Source organism: Xiphophorus hellerii, chromosome 19, assembly GCF_003331165.1.
Source record: "Xiphophorus hellerii strain 12219 chromosome 19, Xiphophorus_hellerii-4.1, whole genome shotgun sequence".
NCBI classification, from domain to species: domain Eukaryota; kingdom Metazoa; phylum Chordata; class Actinopteri; order Cyprinodontiformes; family Poeciliidae; genus Xiphophorus; species Xiphophorus hellerii.
In genome coordinates, this window is record NC_045690.1 from 19,675,942 (window position 1) to 19,689,555 (window position 13,614).

At 40.3% G+C, this 13,614-nt stretch overlaps 1 protein-coding gene across 1 annotated transcript in view; it reads left to right on the plus strand.

Annotated features, from left to right (window-relative positions):
- Positions 1–13,614, plus strand: part of LOC116708498 (glutamate receptor ionotropic, NMDA 3B-like) — a 121,144-nt gene that overhangs the window by 13,756 nt on the left and 93,774 nt on the right. The gene's annotated exons all lie outside the window — the stretch shown is intronic.

A 13,614-nucleotide genomic window follows, 5' to 3' on the forward strand; every position in this document is an offset into this window, starting at 1 on the left:
ATGATCTTTATTTGTTGCTGATAAAGAAATGAAATCCTGACATCTTGCAAAAGATAATAAAACAATTGTCAAAGGAGTATTGGTTTTGAAAAAGACATGTCAAAAATTATTCACATATTAATGGAAAAAAAATATATTTCATAGGTATAGGGCCAAAAAGAAAAAAGCTTTTAATAATTGCGGACAATTTATCCTTGCTTATGAGCTCCAAGTATTCAAGGTTGGAAAGCAGCCTGGCCGCCATCCTAATAGTTCATTCCCTCCAAAGATTTGTTAGCAGATCCAAGGTCTCTTGGTTTGATCACTCCAAGACATTTACGTTTCCTCCAATGAGAAGAGATTAAATCAAACACTCCTTTAAGTGAAAATCTGCGAGAGATGTTGATAAGTTTGAGCTTAACCGGATCGTAACTGTCAATGTAAAGACTGGAAATGTATTTGTTTGTCAGGGGAAAACCCATATTTCGGATCTCATCCACATGTACACACACCTTCCTCTTTATTAAGTTTAGCATTTGGGCATGTAGATGTGTGGAAAACCACTTGTTTAAGTTCAATCTGACCACGAGATTTAAAAAAAAGAAGGGAGGCTTTGAATGCGACTTGAGTTTTTTTTTTCTTCTTCTTTTTTTAGAGCCAGAGAGATTGGTCTGAACATTTCAAACACAGCTGACCTCCTGAGATTTTCAGTTTAAGGTCATTGAAAGTCAGCTAAAAGCAGGAAACCTAAGCTACAATTCACGCAGACTTACCGATTATTGACAAAGACACATTGGAAAGACCTTGCTTAGTCCAGTGAGTCCTGACCTTTAGAGGCAAAATTGAGACGGTAGGGTAAAATTAACTTAAACAAAGCGAGAGCATGGAGCCAACTTGCTTTATTTCAATGGATCAAGCTGGTAATTATGGTGTAGTGATGTGGGAGACATTTTACTGGTACAATTTGGCAACTTAAGTGCCACTTGAGCATAATTTAAAGGCCCCACCTTTATGATCACAGTTTACCAATCAATATGTGTTTTGTGGTCATTTGGAGGTTTTATCACAATTAAAACTCAATAGTTTTCACTCTTACTTGAGAATGTCTCAGGGCAAATCAAAGTTTAAATATGATGTGTTTATTTTCAAAGCATCTACTATTTTCATGTCTTGCATATTTACAAAGGAACTGTAAAATAACTCTAAAAGAAACTAGAAGAATTGCAGTATGTTCTGTCTCTGAGGCGAAACAGTTGGTGGTAATAACAGATATCAAATAATGAACCAGGATGACAGGCAGTTTCTTATGGAGGTTTTTTTTTGTTGTTGTCGAGGAGCTTGATAGCTTTATCTCTAATGTGCTGTGGCTCATTAGTTAGTGATTAGTTGGTCCTATCTATAACTGCATAGCAATCTGCACTTACTGAAATAAGTGAAGCCATGCTCAAATGCTCACACGCACAGTTTTTTTTTTTTTTTACAATTACAGTGTGAACTTGCTGTAGATCGTGTTCAGACTTTTTTATAATTAAAGATACTTTCTGATTCTCTTTGCGCTTACAATCCGTGAACAGCATAGTCGTGATGTTTGTTCAGAATGGTGTTTGGCAGAACTCTAGAAATCCTGCCCGGCTGCGTGCCATTGACTGCTGAAGACCCCCAAGGCAACACACATTGATCACAGCGTACTGAAGCATCCATAAGCGTAGGTCAGAGGTGAAAGACAAGCAGAAGGAAGAGGCAGACCACTGGGAACGTCAGTGGGAGAAGGTTGGCAGACGTGTGCTGATGTTAGATTACCCAGATGCTGACAGATGACTGCGGGACACGCCTCACTGAGTGGCAAGGTGACAGGTTATCCAAATGCCTGAAGAGGAGATGGGAAAATGGGGTTACCACCTAGCAATGCACAACAAAATGCTAAAAAAAAAAACAACCCAAAACAAACAAGCGGATAAACTGATAGATAACCAAAACTCTGACGAACAAAGGGATTAAGACAGGTTCCCAGAGGGAAAAGAAAAAGATTGAAAATTGTGAAGCAACAAAGCAAAGAAAAAAAAACAAGATAAATCAGCAAATAAAAGAAGGACAAAAGGTCTCAGAGAAGAGTAAGGAGAATGGAAATGCTCCAAATCCAAAAGCCATCACAGACAAGGCTATTTTAGAAGCAAGGTAGTTATGGACTGAAAACCGAAACATCGGGAATCCCAAAATGTGCATTACCGAGTTGCCAAGGAAGCAGGAACGATTTAGAACCCATCTGGAATGATTTTCATTACCACCTGCCTTGGGAGGAAAAGCTGTCTTCACAAAGACAGACAGCAGTAGCGTAGTGGCTCTCACGAGTGCTTAAACATTTACTGTGACATCCTAAATATGTGTTACAAATGAAAAAACGCAAACCCTTTCTGTTGATCCGACTCGGTTTTATGCTACTAGATTTAGAACAACCATACAGGCTGAATATTAGATTTTATGTTGAGGCCTTTGAACTTGCGAAAGCCTGAAGTGACAAAAACATATTCAGGAAACATGGGTTGCATGTTTCTAAGATTTGATATGATCCGTTTTATGAAAGGAGGAGCATAGAAGAAACATTTTTTTTCTAATCTGGTGTCCTACACGTCTCACCAGTCCAATATTTAAAAAATCACCTCAAGTAAAAAAAAAGTGAAATACTTGAATTCATTCACTACAAAACTGCAGTAGCAGCAATAACTCTGAGTCGTTTTTCTGACTCATGTAAAGTCTATCATTGTTGTGGAGGAATTTTGAGCCACTCTTTACAAAATCCCTTTATTGAGGTTTGCGAACGTTTGTTTACACACAGCTCTCCTGAGGTCTTGTGGCAGCATTTCTGCCACACAGGTCTGGGCTCGACTCACATTGCAGCACCTTAAATGTTTCCCCTTTTTTTTCTGCCATTATGTTTTGGATTTGCTGCTTTTTTTTGAGATTACTGCCCTGTTTGAACAGATCTAGAGCAAGTCTTAGCTGCAGGACAGATGATGGCCCCACGTTTGACTGTTGAATACTTTCTACTCTGATGAGTTATCGCCAAAGCGTCACTCCTCCACCACTGTGCTTTATAGTTGGTTTAGGCATCGCTTTTTTTATTCACGTCGGCCGTGTGATTTGTTTGGATACAACTTTGGAAACACAAATTAGAGATGAGACGCTTTCTGCTGAGTAACACTTACCTTTTTTATTTTAACTTCTAATTAAACATTCACAACCTGAGTGAGGTACGTACACTCGGACATGTAACTCTGTGGTATTTGGAATTTCTCGCATCAGTGCATATTTAATATTGGGGTTCATTTGCTGCTATGTCTCCTTCTTGAAAGTTTGACCATCATTTTTCAGAAGTTTTTCACTTGTGAGTAACCCTTGTCATTGTGGAGGATAGAGCATCAATTTGCTTGGAAATTTCCTAATAACCCACGTATGATTAAATGGCGGCAACAAATGATCCTAAAAGTTAATTTATGACGATCGCTTCCTTGACATTGTACAACACATTCATGTGCGCTGCACAGCAAAATTGCCAATATTTCGGATATTTTAGCAGCAGTTTCTTTCATTATTCCCTGATACATGCAGACATTCTGTTGAAAGAGGGTCTGCCTTCGTCTTGCAGTGACTGTATAGTCCTACGACTACCACAATGGGCCTCAAATTGCACTTATTCCACTCACATGGGGTAGATTATTATAAAAATGGGGAATATGTAGAGCATTAAGGTTGGTGTCAAGGCTCTGACCTCATCACTCCCCACAAGGAAACACTGAGCTCAACTCAGCAGGGACCGGAGGGTTATTAGAGTGTGCAGGCATGCAGCAAAAGAACGAGTGGAGCACTGACGGCTTAAGTACTCCACTGTGATTGAAAGGGTTTGTTCGTTGGATATGCGTTGCTTTGTGGAGAGCGTGACATATAAGAAAAGTAGGAGACCCAAACAGGGCTTTCTGGCTTTCAGGTTTAGCTTAATTTTTGGGGAGGAAACAGTGTTATATTTGTGGAGAATTTTGCCTCTACATCTTGTGCACCCTAGATGTTATTCAGGACTGTTTGAAACTAGCAGAAGAGCACGCCAATTCTACACTGAAACAGCGTCAACAGGCAGGTGGTAGACAGACATCTTGGTGTGCTAATCGCTGCACCAGGGTGCCCTGAACTTCAATAACTTCAAAAAGCCTGAAATGTCTCTCGCTAAGGGCTGTTTTAAGGTACGAACAGAGAGAAACAAAGATGCTTACGGTGTCTTCTCAAAGACAATTTGTACAAAATTCTTTGTGGTCTGTAAAAACAGTACAAATCATATCATATTTTGGTGAAATATGAAACACTTGCCACTCATCCACTCTCCGTTTCCATCATTTACTTTTGTCTTAAAGCTAATGACATTAACAATGTCTTGGGAAAACACCTGTTAACGTTAGCATGTTTTTGATTCGCATGTAAGTATTCAAATGACAGCAGGATGATTTGTAGGAGCTTTGTTAACTTATCAGCCTATCCATTCATTTTTATACTGGGTCACTGTGTGGTAAACTCATAGAACATTAGCGAACAAACGGCATCATGAAGGCAAAGAGAAAAAAAAAAAAGGCAGACAGATCGGGGATGAAGATGTCGGGAAGATCCAAGTGCACTTACACAAACGACACCCTGTGCTTTAAACGCCTCGAAGAGCATTGTTCCAGGTATCACCTGACAATGGGCAGAACAATATCGCACAACTGAAAGCCTAGCAAGACCTGTGCTGTATTGCTGAAATTCTGGAGGCAAGAGCTGTTGACATGGCGACTATAAGTCAAGCACTGCACAGTTCTGTCGTCGAGGTAATGGTGGCGAGAAGAAAGCCATTGTTGAATGAAAGTCAGAAGTAATACAATATCAGGTCTGCAACAAACCATGCGGCAGACAAAGCAAGCATGCTCTCTGGTTAGATGAGAGCAAAAAATAATAATTTTTACCCAAATGCAAAATGCCGTAATTTAGAAGATGACTGATAACAGACATCATCATCCGAACCATGAAACACGGTGGTGGCAGCGTCATGTGGTGAGGCTGCTTTCCACAGGAATAACACTAGCAGGACAGAGTTGATGGAAAGAGTTCTTAGTTCAAAGTATAAAATCCCAGTAAGTGTATTGTGCGTTTTTATTGTAATGCAACAAAATGTATAAAAATGGGTATGAATAATATTTTACATGGCGCTGTAAATAAGTGCACTAAGAGACGGCAGATTTGTTTTTAGAGTAAAAACTCTTTTCTTTTGTACTTTCACTACAAGTCAGTTGGACAAATAGTAAAAATAAAAAAAATTTTGTTAGCTAACCTGAAAATGTCATTCCATGGCTCCTGAGTGGCTCGTCACCCCTTCAGACACAGCAGTCTTACACTGCACGATACACCAACACACACGCACAGAGAGAGAGAAAGCACCTGCAATCTTGTGTAACCTCATTTTACTTTACAGACTCATAGCTGTTAATGCTGTTATAAGCACTCACTTGTTCTCCTACTCACACTAACCACAAAATTATGTGAAAAACATACTTTCGCTCAGATCCGACACACACACACACACACACGCGCACATGGATCTTGTATCTCATAAGCATCTATCAAACACAACAAGTTGCCATTAGTCAGGGGAAGTCATGTCTCTCTCTCTCTCCGCCTCTCTTTCTGTACTGACCGCCTTCATAAAGTAAGAACAGAGCGAAGCCACAGATAAATTCTGAGCGATGTCCCGGCCTGACTCTTCTTGCAGGGAAAATGTCAAAAATGATCTGATACCCACATGGAACATACACACCCCGTTTATGGGACGGGCGCAGACGTGCGGACGTGCCTCAACCGATGCAGAGGCCCGATCGCAGGGAGGCTCGTTTTCTGGGGAGGGGGCAGTAAAACAAATGGAGGGCCGGATGAAGCGAGGAGACTATAAATGAGAACTTATGACATAAAAAAGAAGAGACGAGATGAAGAAATAGATGGCGGTAAGAGAAAAGAGATGTGATCAATTTTTCTTCTTCAGTGCCCTTCAGAACAGAGGACACATTGTCCTCAAGATTGTGCTAAAGCAGCTTCCCTGTAGCACTTATCTCATGCCAAGTCACGCCAGAGAGCCGGGCAATATTTCACTCTAATTCAGGTCAGTGGCGTTCATATATCTTGTGGCGGGCTCCCGTTCGCTCGACGCCTCCTAAAGGCAGTAATGAAGAACACCATGAAATTACGACTATTTATAACACTTTTTTTTAAAGATTTATTTCATGACCAAGATCGGGACTGTTTGGGAGAGGAAACGCACATTCAGTTAAAATGTCAAATCGTCGTTAGCGGGGAAATAAATTCCCTTTAATCTGCCTGTTTTTCGCTGTAAACAAATTACCAATTTGAATGCGATTGCCGTTGCAATATTAGCTGAGAGGAAAAATAATGTCGTGGTGCTGGTTTTTTTTTTTTTTTTTTGCAGAAGCAGCACATATTAGAGCAGAATCCATAAGTTCAGGACCACCTCAGGCAAGGAAACCAGAGAGGTGAAGATTTTTTAATTGAGGAAAATGGAATGGACAGGCACATTTTTTTATGTGTTCCTGGCTCAGTATATTTTCCCTTCGCTCTCTGTTTATTAGGAGTAGAGTGGACCAACATAGGTTTTCGCCCAAGGCTCTCCCTTTTTTCTCTCTTTCATATATTTTTAAAAATAGTTATAATGCAAGTGCCCTGGCCCCCTCAAAAGATCCTTTTCAAACTCAAAATTCTTAGCTGAGGAGAAATCTCTCATAGGCAAAGGGGGAGAAAAAAAAAATCTTAATTTTCAAACAATATGATAATCTCATTAAGATTCTACTGAAGACATTCGGTCGATTGATATGGTCACCACACATGCAGGGAACTCATACATTAAAGCTAAGAGATATTTCTGTAGAATTATTCATAATCATTTGTCACCAAGTGAAGAAGTCATAGTCTTTTTTTTTTCTGTTTTAGTTACCGTAAATCTATATTTAAATAGAAAATCTAACCTCCTAAAAAGCAAGCTGTACATGGTCGCGTCGCATGATGGCCAATTTTATTGTCTTTGATGTATTTTTTGAACACTTTCCCTCTTCAAAAGCGTTTACTTGTACGCCGAATGGCTGCAGTAAAAAGTCAGAGGCTTGTGTGACAACACTGAATGGGTTTCTGGCAAATGTATCGACCCCCAAAACCCATGGAAGCAATGCTTGAAGATGAGCAGGGCCAGATTTCATCATCAATGAGATTCTGTGATCATTTCAAGTCCAGGTGATGTTTCATTCATTCACCAAAAGACGATCACAAGAAGGATCTGAGGCCCTTGCCTACCGCGCTGGGGCCAGGAATTTGAACAACTTGTGCCTTGCCAAAAAGCGGGTTTATTCGTTCCATCCTTGGGTCTGTTGAACCAGCGTTTCACTCGAGGTACAGCGTATGGTATTAGATAAAGTCTCATAGGGGGCGATGATGAGCAGGATTGTGCTGGAAGAAGAACAGAACTGATAAGAAAGAATAAAATGATTTCTTATCAGGATATACATTTGATTTAAAGTCTTTGTTCTTGCAGTTCCCGAGAGCTGGTTCTTCTTCTGCTCTTGGTCTGACACACCATTTTCTTTTACACTTGTGCAATTGGCAACACTATTTAAATGGAAGTATTATTGTTGTAGGCAGTGTACGTAGCCAGTGAGGCTGATTGCAAGGACCCTAGTGGTCAAATACAAATGACAAAATTTACATCACATGTTCTTTGTGGTCAAGTTGACAGTAGAGCATACAAAGGTACGACTTCGACCTTATAACCAGACCAATTCCTATCCTATAGCACCACCTGCCATTTGTCACATGCCTATAATTTCAGTCAACATCAGGGGGAGGAAGAAAGGAAGAAAAATCAAATTGGACAGAGAAAAGTTGCATGCGTAAGTCTAAGTTGCACAAGTTCATACTGCATGTAGGACCACCGTACTGGCAGATCATGCAACTATTTAAGAATGCAGCATCTACTCATTTTATGGATAAAAAGTATGCAAAGAAAGAAATCACATGGAAAATGAAGACAGTTATTGTCGACTCTGTTCTCTTTAGCTTTTCCACAACAGTATCCACTATAGTTTTATTGACAGAGTCAACTTTTAGCTTCCAACTCAAATATGGTTCACAATCTATATATCTTTATTGTTAAATTTTGCCATTATAAATTCATGATTTTACTATCAATGTACATTTGTTATTAAAAGAATAATAATTAAAGAGACATTATTTGAAAGTGCATTGTTACTTTTATCAAAATGCTTTTCACCTAATCATGTGGGTTTCATCTAAAACCATGTTTACTCTTAGTTCAATGGCGTCCTTTTTCCACTTTTAAAACAGAAAGAAAAGGAGCAATTACGACTGCAACACATTGATCCTAGCATATACAAAAAGGGTACATATGCAGAACTTCAACGTCTCTGTCCTTAAGTGGGAGCAAAGGGGCCACTCCACTTGAATATCATTGGCCTCTCGCGGATCTAAAGCCCAATACAAATCAGGCTCATTTTAAACGGTCATTATGAAACAGCCGGTCGAGCCAAGATTACGTAACAAGTTATAAACGTATTACTCACATCCTACATTTCACACAACAGAAAAGAGAAAGAGAAGCGGCTTGAAAATTCAAATCTCATCATTTCAGCACATAAGCCAATTTTTTTTTTTTCTTTTTTTTTTGGCTTTAAAAAAATCAGCGCGAGTCAGCAGACTCGTGGATTCCATTTCGCTTTTCCGTTTTGTTGGTGCATGTTTACCTCCCTCGCCGTTTTGGCAGAAGAAACTGAGGTAATACTGAGAGTCAGCACAGCAGTTGTATTGGCCCGTCCAATCGATGCCAACACTTGTTAACAGTGTTAATTTTCAAAATGGCGCTGTAGTACTGTTGCAGAATTTATTGGCAGCCGTGTCAGCTCTTGTTAAAGGCAGCTCTGCTGGTTCCCCTGTCCGTTCTGAGTCCCGTTCTGACCACGGCCAGCGGATCCGCGGCAGGAGGGGCTTTTACAGGTTGATTGCTAAGGCTCTTACGGAAGCGATGACGCCGTGCGATAAAAGCTCGTCATGACTGAACGCGGCTTTCTCTATTTTGATCTGCCGCATTCCCCTTGTGCATTTTTGTTGTTTTATTTTCCTTTTTTACTACCCCACAATATTGTCCTGCAGATTTTAAATACCAAGTGGTAAAGCAGTTATGGATGCTCCAATTTATTTCCTCCAAGCTCTTTTGAGGTCTTTGCATTTGTCTCTGCTGACTTTATAGCATAGTTTGAATTTTCCTGAGAAAACCAGAGCTTAGAGTTTGGTTTTTTTTTCTTTCTTTGAGCCACTTACAGAAAAAGGAGTAACCTAAAAATAAATATCAAATTATCAAATGTCAGGAATCAGTTGGCTATTTACACTCCCTTCAGACACAGAGGACCATTAGCCTTTATCTTAATTTGTTTCTTAGCCTCTGACTAATGGATGTTCAATAGTTACTCCGATTTCATGTCGAAAGGCCTTTTTAGACACGGGATATGTAACATTAATGGCTTCATCAATCTGTTCAGCTTGTGGCGTCCAGTCATTCAGACAGGGGCCACTTTTTAAATCCTAATGGCTTCATTCATACACACAACCACGATGAGAAAAGCCGCATTGCTCGGAGGACATTTGCCATTAATTTGAGAATGGACACCAAAAAACAAGATGCAAGACTCCTTATAGAAATCAGATATTAACATACACTGTATAAAAAGATGAATACCTCCCTAATTTGTTTCTTCAAAGTTTGAAGTTTAAATACGTTTTGTAGGCACTTGGTGCCATTGCCTGCAAACCGTATGACTTCAGTCAAATTTGGACTGATTCCTCCTGACAAAACCGACGCAACTGAGTCAGATTTGCAAACTGTCTTAGTCACACAACGTTGTGCTCGGCCCACAAATGATCAGTGAGACAGAGATGAGCGATTTGTGTCTTTTTATGTAGTGGATGAAAACATCTGGTTTCAATTGTTCAACACAATTTTCCTATCCCTATTTCATGTGGTGTCCAAACAGCCAATGGCCTAAAACAATCAACCCCTGCTGATACTGCTTATGGGTTCAGATAATCAGCAGAAATGGCAGTGGTAAATAGTAAAAACAGCAACATGTTTAAGTTTAAAGGGACAGTATTATTTGTTTTCCAGCCACAGTTTCATTTCTTAGCACAATCACAAAATTATGTCACCTTCAGTGGTTATATATCAAACATGACTTAGATGAAATTTAACCTTGCTTTTTAGCACATTGAAATGAAGTTCCTGCCCTTTCAAACACTCCACCTTCAGCAGCTTATCACATCCTCTATTGAGCATTTATAAACTTTCGTTTGAGCACTGGACTGAGAAATAGTTTGTATGTTGAGCTCAGCAGATGCGCGGTTCCACCAGGTGCTACTTGCTGCAGCTAGTCTGAAGGAGCAGAGTGGGGGCGTTGTGGAGGATGGGGCGCTCTGCAATGCAGGAACTTGTATTGGAAATACTCCGAGGAGGAGCTTCGGCATTGAAGGCGGTGCTTGGTTCCCGCAAGCGTTTTGCAAAGCCGAATGGTGGCCAAGGGAGATTCAAGGATTTCACCTTCAATAATCATGGTATGTTTTTGATGAGGAAATAACATTATAGCATTATGCAAATGCTATAAAGTAAAAAAGTACATTTTACATCATACTGGCCCTTTAACAGTCATTGTCACAAATGTTATAGTGGATGAGCCTAATTAGGGTAAATTTGTGCTTAAAGCAATCTTTTAATGTTGTTGATGTTTTGGAGCAGAGTTCTGACGTGAACCTGATGACCAGAACGCCTCCCAGTCAGTAAGACTCAGAGTTCATTACTGAAGATAAATCATCAAAGGGCTGTCATATTTAGTGAATTAGAATATCACCGAACATTTCATTTATTTCAGTAACTCAATTCACTAAGTGAAATACATTATATGGATCAATTACACACAGATTGATATTTTCAAGCCTTTATTTCTGTTAACTATGATTTTCCACTTGCTGATAATAAAAGACATTTAAGTTGAAATTTCCTGAAATGTTGTTGCTAGTCATTTTAGCCTGTTTCTGCGTTGCAGTGAGAGAAGAATCCACTCCAGAGCAGCTTTGCTCGATGGTGTTGTTGAGTTGGAAATGCCTAATATAACATTCCTTTAACCTTCCGACACATTTTGTGATTTGTGCTATTTTAAAATGAGCTTTTAAATTCCGAGCACGTCGAAAACAGACAAGTTCTTCAAATTGAGATTGCTCTGACTTGCTCTGTATTCTGCATGTTATACTCCCTACTCATAACACACACAGCAGAGGGCTAAAAACGAGCTATTCCTTTCAAAGGCGTTGAGAAGAGTTGAGATTTGGATTATTTGTCAGTGACAGTGTGGTGAGAGGATCCAAATCCATGGAGAAGTGCTCCAAGGAAGCATCAGTGAAGCCAATAAAAATATATAATAATGAAAACTGAGACATACAAGGACTAAGCTTAAAGTAAAAAAAAATAAATAAATAAAAACACAAAGCAGTAAACAAGAAATGGACATAAACCAGACCAATAACCATGGAGCGGTGGCTCAAAGCTTTTGGCATTGAGCTCAGAAAACTGAAACTGGAACCAGATGGAAAAAGAAGACCAACAGAGAAATCCAAGGCTGGACGCCATTTAAAAACAACCGAGGGAATCAAATGGGAAACAGCGGCCAGATGAAAATCATACACGGGACCCAGAAACATGAACACTGAGAAATAGCTAAGCAGAACACAAGTAGGATAGTAGTTAAAAAAAAAAAAAAAAGAAAGAAAAAAGGCGACAATGAAATTTACAGGAGCGACAGGAAAACCTGAAGCCATAAAAACAGAATATATTAAAGATAAGAGACTACCAAAATATAGTAGGAACCCACGTCTACAGAGACAAACGGCGACTAACGAGTAAAGTGCCTCGACTGTTACATGAAAGCCTTTGTGTCGGGATAATCAAAGCACATTTAAACTATGACAGCAACTTGTCAAGGAAAGAAAACAAGCAACTTGAGGGCAAAAGATGTCGGAAGAATGGCCGATAGATGGTCCGACGCAACACGGCATTCTGGGAGAGGGTCCAGCAGAGATGAAACTGACTACTTCATATTTAAATCAGTCATACCTGTTAGGTTATAATTACATATATTCTCAAAGGAGTCAGAAATACAATTTTTTTTTTTTTCATCACAATTAACTGGAGAGCTGGCCTGCAGAATAAGGCTATTGTACATCCCTCATGTCATACGCTGTAAGAAATGCAGGTCAGATGTAATTCCTTGCTTGTACTTAAAGAATGAGATATTGATCATGGCACGCGGCGCTTATTTTCCTGCATTACGTAAATCAGATCTTGATTGACAGCTTCCTAAGACCCAGACGTGTCTGCCTCATCGACTGCTGCCGATTTCATCAGGCGTACCTGCCTTCGACTCTCTCTCAAGGCGGCCACTGGGCAGCCCTTGCTTTCAAATTAGCATCTGCTGCGTCTCCCATTTATTAACAGTGGACACTTTCCAAAAACCTAATAATATTGCTGGAATTTTCTCAATAGCATGCCTGGGACCGCACGAGCCTAAGTGATTAGTTTTGCGGCGGCAGAAAAAACGCCTGGAGGTAGATTGTCAGCGAAGAGGCTAGGAGGTCCTGCGCAGGAAGGCATTCATTCCTCTAGCTATTTAATTATGAGGGCGAGAGACCCTTGGGTGCATAGCTTTATTCTCCCACCAAAGTGGCTCGCTAACAAACTCCGCTGAGTGCCTTTGATTGATCTGAAGCCATTTAAAGCAGCCATGAAAAGACAAAGGCAGTGGCAGAAAGAAGGGGGAGAGGTAACCGGTAAGCGGGGATAGAAAATGGAAGGTTGCGAGACGAGGAATACTGTGGCGGGAGGATTAAAGTAGGAAAAAAAGGTAGAAGGGAAAAGAAAGAGAAGGAGGATGTCAGCGGGGAGGGAAGCACATTGCCACGGAGATGGAGAGAGGGATGAAGGGGAGCAAGGCATGGATGTATGGCTGGATGGATGAGAGGAGAAGCAGGAGGAGATGGAGGTGGGGGGTGTCTTTCCTGGCACAGCAGTTTCCTGCACACACACAACTACGCCCCGACTCGCGCGTGCATTTATACACAAGCTTGCACAAAAACACACTTTGTTAAGCCATTGTTAGCACTTCCACAGCGTCAAGGGAGCAGAGATATTGATACATTTGCATAAAAGGACATTATGCTCTAAACCAATGGACAGTGCCGTGGCGATGGCTGGGCCAGATAAGATAAACTTTTTATTCAGATTTTTCATCCCACCCAGGAACCTTGTACCCACACACCAAATTTCCATTTACTGCTTACACTTTTTTTTTTTTACTCCAGGCAGGGAAAAATGCCCTTTTCCTACATTTCCCCCTTCCGCTTCCCTGCAAACATTCTCGCCGAACAAACGCATCGATTCTGTGTGTTTTGTTGTGCCGCTAACATCTTTGCCTCTCCTGCACCTCTCTCCTCTTATCTGTTTTACTTAAC